Source organism: Phyllobates terribilis, unplaced genomic scaffold (genome assembly GCF_046119375.1).
Source record: "Phyllobates terribilis strain yellow unplaced genomic scaffold, ASM4611937v1 Scaffold_11__3_contigs__length_659146591, whole genome shotgun sequence".
In the NCBI taxonomy this organism is placed as follows: domain Eukaryota; kingdom Metazoa; phylum Chordata; class Amphibia; order Anura; family Dendrobatidae; genus Phyllobates; species Phyllobates terribilis.
In genome coordinates, this window is record NW_027362771.1 from 600,359,223 (window position 1) to 600,375,548 (window position 16,326).

General features: G+C 47.6%; 1 protein-coding gene across 1 annotated transcript in view; it reads left to right on the forward strand.

The window, feature by feature from the left end:
• Positions 1-2,260: 2,260 nt before the first annotated feature.
• Positions 2,261-16,326, forward strand: part of PER1 (period circadian regulator 1) — a 33,926-nt gene continuing 19,860 nt past the window's right edge. The window contains exon 1 of the mRNA XM_073654456.1: positions 2,261-2,586. The gene's annotated coding sequence lies outside the window, so the exon portion shown is untranslated. The remainder of the gene's footprint in view (positions 2,587-16,326) is intronic.

The window sequence follows — 16,326 nt, forward strand, 5'->3', positions numbered from 1 at the left end:
TCTGTACAGTTGGAGTGCACTGCGGTGTCTGGTGTGTACTGTACAGTTGGAGTGCACTGCGGTGTCTGTGTTCTGTACAGTTGGAGTGCACTGCGGTGTCTGTGTTCTGTACAGTTGGAGGGCACTGCGGTGTCTGGTGTGTTCTGTACAGTTGGAGTGCACTGCGGTGTCTGGTGTGTTCGGTACAGTTGGAGTACACTGCGGTGTCTGGTGTGTTCTGTACAGTTGGAGGGCACTGCGGTGTCTGGTGTGTACTGTACAGTTGGAGTGCACTGCGGTGTCTGTGTTCTGTACAGTTGGAGTGCACTGCGGTGTCTGTGTGCTGTACAGTTGGAGTGCACTGCGGTGTCTGTGTTCTGTACAGTTGGAGTGCACTGCCGTGTCTGTGTGCTGTACAGTTGGAGAGCACTGCGGTGTCTGTGCTGTACAGTTGGAGGGCACTGCGGTGTCTGGTGTGTTCGGTACAGTTGGAGTGCACTGCGGTGTCTGTGTTCTGTACAGTTGGAGTGCACTGCGGTGTCTGTTGTGTTCGGTACAGTTGGAGTGCACTGCGGTGTCTGTGTACTGTACAGTTGGAGGGCACTGCGGTGTCTGTGCTGTACAGTTGGAGAGCACTGCGGTGTCTGTGCTGTACAGTTGGAGGGCACTGCGGTGTCTGTGTTCGGTACAGTTGGAGTGCACTGCGGTGTCTGTGTTCTGTACAGTTGGAGTGCACTGCGGTGTCTGTTGTGTTCGGTACAGTTGGAGTGCACTGCGGTGTCTGTGTACTGTACAGTTGGAGGGCACTGCGGTGTCTGTGCTGTACAGTTGGAGAGCACTGCGGTGTCTGTGCTGTACAGTTGGAGGGCACTGCTGTGTCTGTGCTGTACAGTTGGAGGGCACTGCGGTGTCTGTGTTCGGTACAGTTGGAGTGCACTGCGGTGTCTGTGTTCTGTACAGTTGGAGTGCACTGCGGTGTCTGTTGTGTTCTGTACAGTTGGAGTGCACTGCGGTGTCTGTGTACTGTACAGTTGGAGGGCACTGCGGTGTCTGTGCTGTACAGTTGGAGGGCACTGCGGTGTCTGTGTTCGGTACAGTTGGAGTGCACTGCGGTGTCTGTGTTCTGTACAGTTGGAGTGCACTGCGGTGTCTGTTGTGTTCGGTACAGTTGGAGTGCACTGCGGTGTCTGTGCTGTAAAGTTGGAGTGCACTGCGGTGTCTGTGTTCGGTACAGTTGGAGTGCACTGCGGTGTCTGGTGTGTTCTGTACAGTTGGAGTGCACTGCGGTGTCTGTGCTGTACAGTTGGAGTGCACTGAGGTGTCTGTGTGCTGCACAGTTGGAGTGCACTGAGGTGTCTGTGTTCTGTACAGTTGGAGTGCACTGCGGTGTCTGTGTTCGGTACAGTTGGAGTGCACTGCGGTGTCTGTGTTCTGTACAGTTGGAGTGCACTGCGGTGTCTGTTGTGTTCGGTACAGTTGGAGTGCACTGCGGTGTCTGTGTACTGTACAGTTGGAGGGCACTGCGGTGTCTGTGCTGTACAGTTGGAGAGCACTGCGGTGTCTGTGCTGTACAGTTGGAGGGCACTGCGGTGTCTGTGCTGTACAGTTGGAGGGCACTGCGGTGTCTGTGTTCGGTACAGTTGGAGTGCACTGCGGTGTCTGTGTTCTGTACAGTTGGAGTGCACTGCGGTGTCTGTTGTGTTCTGTACAGTTGGAGTGCACTGCGGTGTCTGTGTACTGTACAGTTGGAGGGCACTGCGGTGTCTGTGCTGTACAGTTGGAGGGCACTGCGGTGTCTGTGTTCGGTACAGTTGGAGTGCACTGCGGTGTCTGTGTTCTGTACAGTTGGAGTGCACTGCGGTGTCTGTTGTGTTCGGTACAGTTGGAGTGCACTGCGGTGTCTGTGCTGTAAAGTTGGAGTGCACTGCGGTGTCTGTGTTCGGTACAGTTGGAGTGCACTGCGGTGTCTGGTGTGTTCTGTACAGTTGGAGTGCACTGCGGTGTCTGTGCTGTACAGTTGGAGTGCACTGAGGTGTCTGTGTGCTGCACAGTTGGAGTGCACTGAGGTGTCTGTGTGCTGCACAGTTGGAGTGCACTGAGGTGTCTGTGTTCTGTACAGTTGGAGTGCACTGAGGTGTCTGTGTTCTGTACAGTTGGAGTGCACTGCGGTGTCTGTTGTGTATCGCACACTCCTGGTCTCGTGTCTCCTCACCTCTTTTTGTTCCCGCCCCTCTTCCGACCAATCACTAGTGAGGGAGCGGGGATAGAGATCTGGGACAGCCAATCAGCAGTCAGGGGGCGTCACTCTGTGTTTCGCCCTCACGTGGAACGAGGAGTGGTGCGGTCTGCGGGACACAACACAGAACAGACACCGAGACACCGGGAGGAGGAGGAGGGACGCCCGAGCGGGTGACCCGGAACACAGACACCCAAGAGCTGCACCGGGAAGAACCGAAGTATACAGAGACCACCCCCGGGACATAGTGACCGGCGGTGACCCGGATTACTGGCAGGACACTGTGACCCGATCACGTCACTGCTCTGCGGAGAGACCTGCGCCCGGTACCAGCACCGCCTGCAGGGGGCGACACGGCGATCACGGCTCAGGTAAGACATCGCACCGATCATTATCGCTCACAGACCGGCGGCTCATCTGTTGTCATAGTTTCTGCAGCTCCGCACTGATCTCGGGGAATGGAAGGATGAAAACGGTCAGCGGGGTCAGCAGGTGCCCGGGATCAGCAGGTGCGCGGGGTCAGGTGGTGTCCGGGGTCAGGAGGTGCGCGGGGTCCGTGCTGGAGGTGTCCAGGGTCAGCAGGTGCGCGGGGTCCGTGCTGGAGGTGTCCGGGGTCAGGAGGTGCGCGGGGTCCGTGCTGGAGGTGTCCGGGGTCAGCAGGTGCGCGGGGTCCGTGCTGGAGGTGTCCGGGGTCAGGAGGTGCGCGGGGTCCGTGCTGGAGGTGTCCGGGGTCAGCAGGTGCGCGGGGTCCGTGCTGGAGGTGCCTGGGGTCAGGAGGTGCGCGGGGTCCGTGCTAGAGGTGCCCGGGGTCAGGAGGTGCGCGGGGTCCGTGCTGGAGGTGCCCGGGGTCCGTGCTGGAGGTTTCCGGGGTCAGCAGGTGCGCGGGGTCCGTGCTGGAGGTGTCCGGGGTCAGGAGGTGCGCGGGGTCCGTGCTGGAGGTGTCCGGGGTCAGCAGGTGCGCGGGGTCCGTGCTGGAGGTGTCCGGGGTCAGGAGGTGCGCGGGGTCCGTGCTGGAGGTGTCCGGGGTCAGCAGGTGCGCGGGGTCCGTGCTGGAGGTGCCTGGGGTCAGGAGGTGCGCGGGGTCCGTGCTAGAGGTGCCCGGGGTCAGGAGGTGCGCGGGGTCCGTGCTGGAGGTGCCCGGGGTCCGTGCTGGAGGTTTCCGGGGTCAGCAGGTGCGCGGGGTCCGTGCTGGAGGTGCCCGGGGTCCGTGCTGGAGGTTTCCGGGGTCTGGAGGTGCCCGGGGTCAGGAGGTGCGCGGGGTCCGTGCTGGAGGTGCGCGGGGTCAGCAGCTGCGCGGGGTCCGTGCTGGAGGTGCCCGGGGTCCGTGCTGGAGGTGCCCGGGGTCCGTGCTGGAGGTTTCTGGGGTCAGGAGGTGCGCGGGGTCCGTGCTGGAGGTGCCCGGGGTCAGGAGGTGCGCGGGGTCCGTGCTGGAGGTGCCCGGGGTCAGGAGGTGCGCGGGGTCCGTGCTGGAGGTTTCCGGGGTCAGCAGGTGCCCGGGGTCCGTGCTGGAGGTTTCCGTGGTCAGGAGGTGCGCGGGGTCCGTGCTGGAGGTTTCCGTGGTCAGGAGGTGCGCGGGGTCCGTGCTGGAGGTGCGCGGGGTCCGTGCTGGAGGTGCGCGGGGTCAGCAGCTGCGCGGGGTCCGTGCTGGAGGTGCCCGGGGTCCGTGCTGGAGGTTTCCGGGGTCAGCAGGTGCGCGGGGTCCGTGCTGGAGGTGCCCGGGGTCAGGAGGTGCGCGGGGTCCGTGCTGGAGGTGCGCGGGGTCAGCAGCTGCGCGGGGTCCGTGCTGGAAGTGACCAGCTCCCTCCTCACTTCTCACAGCTGTGGCTCCGGCACTGCTGCATCTGCGCTGACACAATGTGACGTTGGTTTCTTTTTTTTTTTTTTTTTACAGTTTTCACAACAGAAATAATAATAATGCAATTACCGCAGCAGCGAGGAGCCCGGTGTGAACACGGCTGAGAGCGGCTACAGGGTCAGAAAACGGCACAAAAGTGGGCATCAGAGCGGGCGAATAGCCACTTGTCACAGAGTTGATGCCCACGGCCCTTTGGTTCAGGCTGCAGCGACCTGATGCCGCCATCACTGTCTGCAGTGTGAGATCAGTGGCCCAAACTCATGTAACTCTTTCAGTAACGCCCTTTGGTGCCCGCTCTGATGCCCATGTTTGTGGCCGGTTTTCTGACTTTCTTCGCCGTGTTCACACGTCTGTTCTGTGTTTCTCTTCTGTTTTTTTACTGGTTTAAAAAAAGTCACAGTAATAAAATCCCGAGGGGCGGCATGGGAAGGGTTAATGACTCTGGACCACTGATCTCACACTGCAGTCACAGATGGCGATACCGGCATCTGACCCGGTCGGTGCAGTCACAGATGGCGATACCGGCATCTGACCCGGTCGGTGCAGTCACAGATGGCGATACCGGCATCTGACCCGGTCGGTGCAGTCACAGATGGCGATACCGGCATCTGACCCGGTCGGTGCAGCCGCGGACGGCGGTACCGGCATCTGACCCGGTCGGTGCAGCCGCAGACGGCGGTACCGGCATCTGACCCGGTCGGTGCAGCCGCGGACGGCGATACCGGCATCTGACCCGGTCGGTGCAGTCGGCTCCTGGGCATCACAGAGGGCGAATGGCCGATTCTCCCAGACTAGAAGTAACTGCTGTGTGAGGAGAGAAGCCGTCACCACGATGTCACCTTATAGTGGAGGCCACAGCGGCCTGATACACTGATGTACTGACACCTGGAGGGAAGGAGCTGGCGTATAAGGCTATGTTCACACATCATAGTTTTTTTCAGCAGCAAAACCTGATCTCTTGCCAGGAGGTTGTTCAGGATTTTAGTATCCGTTTTCTTGCTTTTTTTTGTTCGTTTTTTCCGCTTTTTTTTTTCACTGTCCTTTTGTCTCTGTTATGCATGTACATAAAGTTCAGTGAAAAAAAAATAAAATCTCATTCTGGTTTAGGCACAAAAAACGCAGAAAACCTGACACCTGCTTTTTTTCAGCTTTTTTTTCACCACCCATTACTTCCAATAACACTGAAAAAACCATGCAAAACTCAAAATCCTGATAAAAAACCAAGCTGTATGCATGAGATTTCTGGAATCTCATAGACTTTGCTGGTGCTGCAAAACACCGCTTAATATTTGCATAAAAAAACTGCATGAAAAAACCATGATGTGTGAACATAGCCTTACTCACCTTAGAAGTTCTGCTGCAAAAGCCTTTTCTTGCATCAGGACGTGGGCTGGGGAGAGGGGGCTGTGTTGGGGTCTTCAGCTCTGCCCTCGCCCCTCTACACTTGTATGAGCCTCCTTTTTGACATTTTGCGCTTGTGCACGCTCATGTCTCAGCGTTCTACAGCAAAATTGCCCCGGAGGCGACGCATGTTCAGATTGTGATCCCAGCTTAATGACGAGCCAGGATCTTGATCCGCACACGCACCACCATTTTACTGGAGAGCGTAAGGTTAATTTGACCATGCACCCCCTCTGTCGCCATTTTACTGGAGAACACCGGGACATGAATGTGTTCAATGACTTTGCGTCTCTGATATCCACCATCACACAGACAGTGACAGACCAGTCACTAATTCGCATCAGTACAAAGCTGCTATTTGCTTCTTTTGCTGCAGCTTTATGATCAGTAACGCTCCATCAGCCTTAGGTCAGATGTGGTGACAGACTCCTATCTAAGCTATTAATATGGGCAGACAGGTTATAGACTGCCGAGGACGGCGATCCCTGTATGCCTCATATCAGATGCCTTGTTGCTGATAAATCCTCTGTTATCCCTTTATATAATGGACTCTACCCGGCTCTGAGGGGACATCTGAACGATAACTAGGCCTCCAGAGAATATTATACATGAAGGGGAGCTCCCAGTGTGATGTGCGATGGCCGCTCTCCATCTCCAAATGGTCTCACTGGGAGTATAATTCCAGTGTTTGGGGGACGTAACCCCGCCCACCCAAACCAAACTCCACCCATTCATAAATGTAATTGGTTAACTGCAAGTATCACTATCTGGCTGCAGTGTGAGATCAGTCGGCCAAACTCATTTAACCCTTTAAATGACGCTCTTCGGTGCCCATTTTTGTGCCAGTTTTATCATTTTTAAAGCCACTCTTAGGCGTGTTCACACCGGGCTTATTATTGTGGATTTTATTATTGTGATTCTTGTCGTTAAACCTGTAAAAAACGGAAAAGAAAATGCAAAATAAGAAATCAACTTCAGCATTGTCACAATGTGACCATCAGAGGTCCGTGCTGCTGAGACGGGACTGGAAACACTTGTAACAAACACTCAGCTGTGAGCAGTGCTGGTCTATATGGATATAAATAGGAGCATCCACTGACAGCAAGCGGAGGTCGTCCACTGACGATGGGTTATTTGGAAGGAGCAGAAATAACTGAGGAGTAATGTCCGTCCGCAATAATCAGGGCGAGACGGACCTGTGGTACCGGTCATCATTCACTGTATGAGGGCTTACAGTTGTGCTCAAAGGTTCACATACCCCAGTTCTTAATACTGTGTATTGCCCCCTCTAACATCAATGACAGCTTGTAGTCTTTTGTGGTAGTTGTGGATGAGGTTCTTTATTTTCTCAGATGGTAAAGCCGCCCACTCTTCTTGGCAAAAAGTCTCCAGTTCCTGTAAATTCCTGGGCTGTCTAGCATGAACTGCTCGCTTGAGATCACCCCAGAGTGGCTCAATGATATTGAGGTCAGGAGACTGAGATGGCCATTCCAGAACCTTCAGTTTGTTCTGCTGTAGCCAATGACAGGTCGACTTGGCCTTGTTTTGGATCGTTGTCATGTTGGAACGTCCAAGTACGTCCCATGCGCAGCTTCCGTGCTGAAGAGTGCAAATTTGCCTCCAGTATTTGCTGATAACGTGCTGCATTCATCTTTCCTTCAATTTTTACCAAGTTTCCTGTGCCTTTATAGCTCACACATCCTCAAAACATCAGTGATCCACCTCCATGCTTTACTGTAGGAATGGTGTTCCTTTCATCATAGGCCTTGTTGACCTCTCTAAAAATGTAACATTTATGGTTGTGGCCAAAAAGTTCAATTTTGGTCTCATCACTCCAAATTACCTGTTCCAGAAGTTTTGAGGCTTGTCTCTGTGCTGTTTGGCGTATTGTAGGCAAGATACTTTGTGGCCTTTGCGCAGTAATGGCTTTCTTCGGGCGACTCAACAATGCAGCCCATTTTTCTTCAAGTGCCTTTTTATTGCGCATCTTAAAACAGCCACACCGCTAGTTTTCAGAGAGTCCTGAATTTCAGCTGACGTTTGTGGGTTTTTCTTTGTATCCCGAACAATTTTCCTGGCAGTTGTGGCCGATATTTTTGTTGGTCTACCTGACTGTGGTTTGTTTTTTACAGAGCCCCCTGATTTTCCATTTGTTAATCACAGTTTGAACCCTGCTGACTGGCATCAATTCCTTGGATATTTTTTTGTATCCCTTTCCTGTGTTATACAGTTCAACTTCCTTTTCCTGTAGATCTGTTGACAATTCTTTTGCTTTCCCCATGACTCACAATCCAGAAACGTCAGTGGCCGGATGAAAGATGCAAGAATCAGTCTGGATCCCAGAAACTTACTCAGCTTTTATGCACACACACTGATTACAAGCAAACAGGTCACAGGTGAGGATGTTACCTTTAGTAGCCATTCAAACCCATTTGTGTCAAATTCTGTGCATGTTATCAGGCCAAAATCACCAAGGTATGTAAACTTTTGATCAGGGTCATTTGGATCTTTTTGGTTGTCATTAACATTTAAAAAGAGAAAACACAGTAGTTTGACAATAAATGGCTTCACCCAACGAATAACCATGAGTGGAGAAAAAGTTGTTTTGTTATAATTCATATTCTCTGAAACAAGGACAAGAAAGGAAAAATTCTGCCGGGGTATGTAAACTTTTGAGCACAACTGTATATCTGCTGTAATGCTGCTCCTATGTATAAAAATATAACTACTATAACACTGCTCCTATGTACAAGAATATAACTACTATAATACTGCTCCCTATGTACAAGAATATAACTACTATAATACTGCTCCCTATGTACAAGAATATAACTACTATAATACTGTCCCTATGTACAAGAATATAACTACTATAATACTGCTCCCTATGTACAAGAATATAACTACTATAATACTGCTCCCTATATACAAGAATATAACTACTATAATACTGCTCCTATGTACAAGAATATAACTACTATAATACTGCTCCCTATGTACAAGAATATAACTACTATAATACTGCTCCCTATATACAAGAATATAACTACTATAATACTGCTCCTATGTACAAGAATATAACTACTATAATACTGCTCCCTATGTACAAGAATATAACTACTATAATACTGCTCCCTATGTACAAGAATATAACTACTATAATACTGCTCCTATGTACAAGAATATAACTACTATAATACTGTCCCTATGTACAAGAATATAACTACTATAATACTGCCCCTATGTACAAGAATACAACTACTATAATACTGCCCCTATGTACAAGAATACAACTACTATAATACTGCCCCCTATGTGCAAGAATATAACTACTATAATACTGCTCCTATGTACAAGAATATAACTACTATAATACTGCCTCCTATGTACAAGAATATAACTACTATAATACTGCCTCCTATGTACAAGAATATAACTACTATAATACTGCCTCCTATGTACAAGAATATAACTACTATAATACTGCCTCCTATGTACAACAATATAACTACTATAATACTGCCTCCTATGTACAAGAATATAACTACTATAATACTGCCCCTATGTACAAGAATATAACTACTATAATACTGCCCCCATGTACAAGAATATAACTACTATAATACTCCTCCTATGTACAAGAATATAACTACTATAATACTGCCCCCTATGTACAAGAATATAACTACTATAATACTGCCCCCTATGTACAAGAATATAACTACTATAATACTGCCCCCTATGTACAAGAATATAACTACTATAATACTGCCCCCTATGTACAAGAATATAACTACTATAATACTGCTCCTATGTACAAGAATATAACTACTATAATACTGCCCCCTATGTACAAGAATATAACTACTATAATGCTGCCCCTATGTACAAGAATATAACTACTATAATACTGCCCCCTATGTACAAGAATATAACTACTATAATACTGCCCCTATGTACAAGAATATAACTACTATAATACTGCCCCCTATGTACAAGAATATAACTACTATAATACTGCCCCCTATGTACAAGAATAACTACTATAATACTGCCCCCTATGTACAAGAATATAACTACTATAATACTGCCCACTATGTACAAGAATACAACTACTATAATACTGCTCTATGTAGAAGAATATAACTACTATAATACAGCCCCTATGTACAAGAATATAACTACTATAATGCTGCCCCTATGTACAAGAATATAACTACTATAATACTGCCCCTATGTAGAAGAATATAACTACTATAATACTGCCCCCTATGTACAAGAATATAACTACTATAATACTGCTCCAATATACAAGAATATAACTACTATAATACAGCCCCTATGTGCAAGAATATAACTACTATAATACTGCCCCCTATGTACAAGAATATAACTACTATAATACTGCCCCCTATGTACAAGAATATAACTACTATAATACTGCCCCCTATGTACAAGAATATAACTACTATAATACTGCCCCTATGTACAAGAATATAACTACTATAATACTGCTCCTATGTACAAGAATATAACTACTATAATACTGCCCCCTATGTACAAGAATATAACTACTATAATACTGCCCCCTATGTACAAGAATATAACTATGATACTCCTCCTATGTACAAGAATATAACTACTATAATACTGCTCCTATGTACAAGAATATAACTACTATAATACTCCTCCTATGTACAAGAATATAACTACTATAATACTGCTCCAATATACAAGAATATAACTACTATAATACAGCCCCTATGTGCAAGAATATAACTACTATAATACTGCCCCCTATGTACAAGAATATAACTACTATAATACTGCCCCCTATGTACAAGAATATAACTACTATAATACTGCCCCCTATGTACAAGAATATAACTACTATAATACTGCCCCTATGTACAAGAATATAACTACTATAATACTGCCCCCTATGTACAAGAATATAACTACTATAATACTGCCCCCTATGTACAAGAATATAACTACTATAATACTGCCCCTATGTACAAGAATATAACTACTATAATACTGCCCCTATGTACAAGAATATAACTACTATAATACTGCCCCCTATGTACAAGAATATAACTACTATAATACTGCCCCCTATGTACAAGAATATAACTGATACTCCTCCTATGTACAAGAATATAACTACTATAATACTGCTCCTATGTACAAGAATATAACTACTATAATACTGCCTCCTATGTACAAGAATATAACTGCTATAATACTGCCCTCTATGTACAAGAATCTAACTACTATAATACAGCTCCCTATGAACAAGAATATAACTACTATAATACTGCCCCTATGTACAAGAATATAACTACTATAATACTGCCCCCTATGTACAAGAATATAACTACTATAATACTGCCCCCTATGTACAAGAATATAACTGATACTCCTCCTATGTACAAGAATATAACTACTATAATACTGCTCCTATGTACAAGAATATAACTACTATAATACTGCCTCCTATGTACAAGAATATAACTGCTATAATACTGCCCTCTATGTACAAGAATCTAACTACTATAATACAGCTCCCTATGTACAAGAATAAAACTACTATAATACTGACCCCTATGTACAAGAATATAACTACCATATTACTGCCCCCTATGTACAAGAATATAACTGCTATAATACTGCTCCTATGTACAAGAATATAACTACTATAATACTACCCCCTATGTACAAGAATATAACTACTATAATACTACCCCTATCTACAAGAATATAACTACTATAATACTGCTCCTATGTACAAGAATATAACTACTATAATACTGCTCCTATGTACAAGAATATAACTACTATAATACTACCCCCTATGTACAAGAATATAACTGCTATAATATTGCCCCCTATATACAAGAATATAACTACTATAATACTGCTCCTATGTACAAGAATATAACTACTATAATACTACCCCCTATGTACAAGAATATAACTACTATAATACTGCCCCTATCTACAAGAATATAACTACTATAATACTGCCCCTATGTACAAGAATATAACTGCTATAATACTGCTCCTATGTACAAGAATATAACTACTATAATACGGCTCCCTATGTACAAGAATATAACTACTATAATACTGACCCCTATGTACAAGAATATAACTACCATATTACTGCCCCCTATGTACAAGAATATAACTACTATAATACTGCCCCCTATGTACAAGAATATAACTACTATAATACTGCCACTATGTACAAGAATATAACTACTATAATACTACCCCCTATGTACAAGAATATAACTACTATAATACTGCCCCCTATGTACAAGAATATAACTACTATAATACTGCCCCCTATGTACAAGAATATAACTACTATAATACTACCCCCTATGTACAAGAATATAACTACTATAATACTACCCCCTATGTACAAGAATATAACTACTATAATACTACCCCCTATGTACAAGAATATAACTACTATAATACTGCTCCTATGTACAAGAATATAACTACTATAATACTACCCCCTATGTACAAGAATATAACTACTATAATACTGCCCCCTATGTACAAGAATATAACTACTATAATACTGCCCCCTATGTACAAGAATATAACTACTATAATACTGCCCCTATGTACAAGAATATAACTACTATAATACTGCTCCTATGTACAAGAATATAACTACTATAATACTGCCCCTATGTACAAGAATATAACTACTATAATACTGCTCCTATGTACAAGAATATAACTACTATAATACTGCCACCTATGTACAAGAATATAACTACTATAATACTGCTTCTATGTACAAGAATATAACTACTATAATACTGCCCCTATGTACAAGAATATAACTACTATAATACTGCCCCCTGGTGGTGGTGGAGCTGCTGTCATCGGTCTTTTCCTCCCTGTTATTATGTGATGCTCTGTTATTACATAACATGGAGTCAGGTGGAGAATATTATGTCACCGCTCGCCTTCTTGCTGCCCGCTGACATAATCGCCTTCTAGCAGTTGGAGCCGCTCATCCCTATGTTATAGCAGGTTGTACATGGAGGGCAGGTCTGTCCCTGTGTGTGTTGAGGACTCGGAGGCATCCCCCTGTGATATGTCTGGGTCTATTGATCATGTGGTTTGGATATGTAAGTGCCTCCTCTCTCTCCATTCAGTCACAGAAGTTGGGGGCTTTTTATGATGTCATCAGACCGGACCCCCCTGTGCTGATGACATCAGGGCTGATAGCGGGCTACTATATCTGGCCACCACTTTCTGTATTTTCTTGCCTTGTTTTCAGAGTTTCTCCACCTTTTTTCCTGCTCGTTCTCAGCCCATTACAGGTCTGATCTGAGCAGTGACGCACAGAACATCTCCCAAGTATGTTCGGGTGGTGTGTGGATCCCGTTGGCTGCGTCCTCGTTGGCTGCCCCACTAACCTCGCTCATGCCCCGGAGCCAGGGAGAGGAACAACAGAGAAGGAAGGCGAGAAGATTCTGGGCAGCGTGCTTACACGTGTCCCCGAGCGTGCAGGGCTGAAGACCACGCCCACTGCGCTCAAAGTAGCCAATCACCTTATTGCCCTGCCCATTCGCAAAATGGCCGACCTCATCATCTGAGGTCACAGGCGAGTGACGTTTGCAGGGGATGAGGAGATTTCAGAGAATGAGAAATCGTAAAGCCAAGAGTTAGTGCAGGGACATCCATAGACCCCAATCAGCCTCACGGGGGATTACTTGGTACCGCCTGGGCCTGTCGAGGTGCGATATATTTGGCTATGAGTCAACAGATAGGACCTGAAGTCGCAGGAAAAGTGTGGACAAAACTGAGATGAGGGCTTCATTGTGATGGGGGTCAGAGGAGCGTTTCCTGTCAGTCATGTCTTGTGTGGTGTTTCCGGGATACAGCGGGACTTTTGGGGTGCTTCCAATATACGGCGGGTCTTGTGTGGGGCGATTCCGGCACGCGGCGGGTCTTGTGTGGGGCGCTTCCGGCACGCGGCGGGTCTTGTGTGGGGCGCTTCCGGCACGCGGCGGGTCTTGTGTGGGGCGCTTCCGGCACGCGGCGGGTCTTGTGTGGGGCGCTTCCGGCACGCGGCGGGTCTTGTGTGGGGCGCTTCCGGCACGCGGCGGGTCTTGTGTGGGGCATTCCCGGGATACGGCATTATCTGAACTCTGGCGCGATAGAAGGCGGCGGCCGGGTCTGATGAATCCAGTTTCCCATGATGTAGACCGCTCAGGGCGTCACTTACTTGGGAGGCGATGGCATGGAGATGTGTTATGGGAAGACACGCCGGCGGAGGCAGTGCGATGGGGGAAACCTTGTGTCCTGGCATCATGTGGATGTAACAGCACAATACCCTCCTTCATGGTAGTGGGATTCCTGAATGCCAGTGCCTTTTTCGGCGTGGTCGGTCAGCAGTGGTCAGAGGAACTTGACAACGATCCATATTGATGACTTGTCTCCAGATTCCACTGATCTTGTTGTGATCGATCATGTTTGGGATCTGCTGAGGAAACAAGTCTGATCCACAGGGGACGCACCGAGCAGCGCACAGAACTTACAGGACCTCGGGACACCTCCTTGTGGCGAGGCCCCCGTCCACAGATGGCTTCTGGGTCACTGTCTGGTGCAGATTGTACAGGAGGGAGCCTTACAGTATTGTGGAGTTTCTCTTTAATTAAATCCCTCTGTTCATTGCACATTTAACCCCCACCCCACCATGCTTGTGTCCTCCTCAGCCGTGAGTCATGCACCAACGCGTATACCCGGCACCTATATCCTGCATTCTGGCCGTGCAATTGCTCTAATTGTTCCAGACAGCAGTAAAGTCATAGGAGTTAACATCGCACCCTGACCCCGTGACTGTCCACTTATGCCGTCCGCTGCGGATGGTGGGTGGGCAAGGAGACGTATGATGCGAACTATGCCGTGATGGATTCTCGCTGGACCAAATGTCTGGGCAAGAAGTTGTTCATCCATTGTATCAACAGGGTGACTCCATTATACATGGGTGACGGGGCCATATGTGGCTTTAGTACCGTTGTCTGAGAACTCCAGGGCGAGTAGTATGGACCCGAGGGTACGGGTCACAAGGTATTGGTACAACTCCCACATTACTCAATAACCAAGCCTGGGAATATTGGTCTCCGAGGCAGAAACCACCACTGGTGGGACGCTTAGGTGCCCTCTAGTCCTCTTGGTAGTGCCCAAGTAGCTCACATCTCAAACTTCCTAAAATGGAAACCTACAAAGGGGTCAAGTGGGCTTCTTGGACTTAATTAATGATGCAAAGTAATATTCAACAAGAAGTGTAAAAAAAAAAAAAAAAGCAAAACCCCCCCCCCCCCCATATCTATGAAGTGCTTTTCTTGTGAGGATCGCATGGCAGTACTTCACGAGGAGTCACCCGAAAACCTGATAGTGGGCCTACAAGTGTCTAACCCAGCATGCACCCTCTTAAGTTTGGGTGAGAAGAACTTTGCAAGGGTGATAAGATGGGATGAGAGAAGGAAGTGACATGACCTTGCGGAGGTGCATGAATAGGACCTTGCGGAGGTGCATGAATAGGACCTTGCGGAGGTGCATGGAGGAGGACCCTTGCAGAGGGGCACAGAGAAGGTCACCAATCGTTGTGCATATGGTCGTGGTTGCACAAGGATAACTACAGTAACTACAGTTTTTCTCTCTCTCCTTGCGGATATTTTCCATCACTCGGACCCCCCACACTTTGTTTCCACTATAGCAGGACTTGCTGTGGTTTTCTGGGAGGTGATAGAAGACATTGTGCCTCTATACGTAGTCAGAACTATTTTAATGTTGCCCTGAGCTGGGGCCTCGATTGAGCCGATGTTGGGGAAAAAGGGTCTATTTGTTTTCCTCCTTTACTCCTCCGGCTGGTGGATGATGCGTCACGTTCTGGAGTCCTGGGGGCTTGTATAAATAGATTAACCACGTTTGGCCTGGCACGGGGTGAGACGTTGGGTATTAGACACTGATGAGGTTAATGAGGCGCCTCCATTCTGGCCGCTGCTCCTGTTTCGGTGGATAATGCAGCTGGTTAGACCGAAGGATGGATGCCCTCAGTCATCACGGGAATATTCGGGGGCCTTTTTGGATGGATTTGCTGACTTTCTCTACGTAGGCCCGACTGTGATAGTATCGGAGAGACTGGACATATGGCAGCGGTGCTTATACAGGACACTCATCTGCTGCAGGTGGATGGGGACATGACTCCACTATGCCTTATGGCTATCCTGAAAAGTCAGACTTGGAGGCTCTACTCCTTAAGAGTCTATTTTACACCCAGTACATAGATTTTGGGGTTCAACATATGGATTCTCTGGGAGTTTCTGATCGGGTGCGTTTTTTGCATTTGGTGCCTGGACCCCTGTGCGCACAGTGGCCGGACCCCTCTTGATTTTCCGGGCCCACTGTAGGGAGACTTGGACCATAGAATACAACAAGGTTTTGCAAGCAAATTCTGCTCCGCTTGTGCAGTCTGAGATGCCGCAGATGTGTACGGGGATTCATCCACTCCTGATTCTGCCACATTAATGACCGATCGCTTTTTAAAAAATCAAAAAAAAATAGAAAAAGGTGCCAAAATCCTGGCTGTGTGCGCACAGCGGAGGCGATTCTCCACTAAGATTAAGCCGCTTTCATCTGGATTGTCCCCCAGAATTTGGTGGAGGATGCGGGCACGGATTTTATATCCTTTAATCACGTGACGCGGTCAGTTCTGCTCCGATCAAGCAGCGTTTTCAGATTATTGCTCGTTTGGGGGATCGACATCTTTGCTGCAGTTCAGCTTTTATTACACCCCCTTGGACAGAAGCTGGTG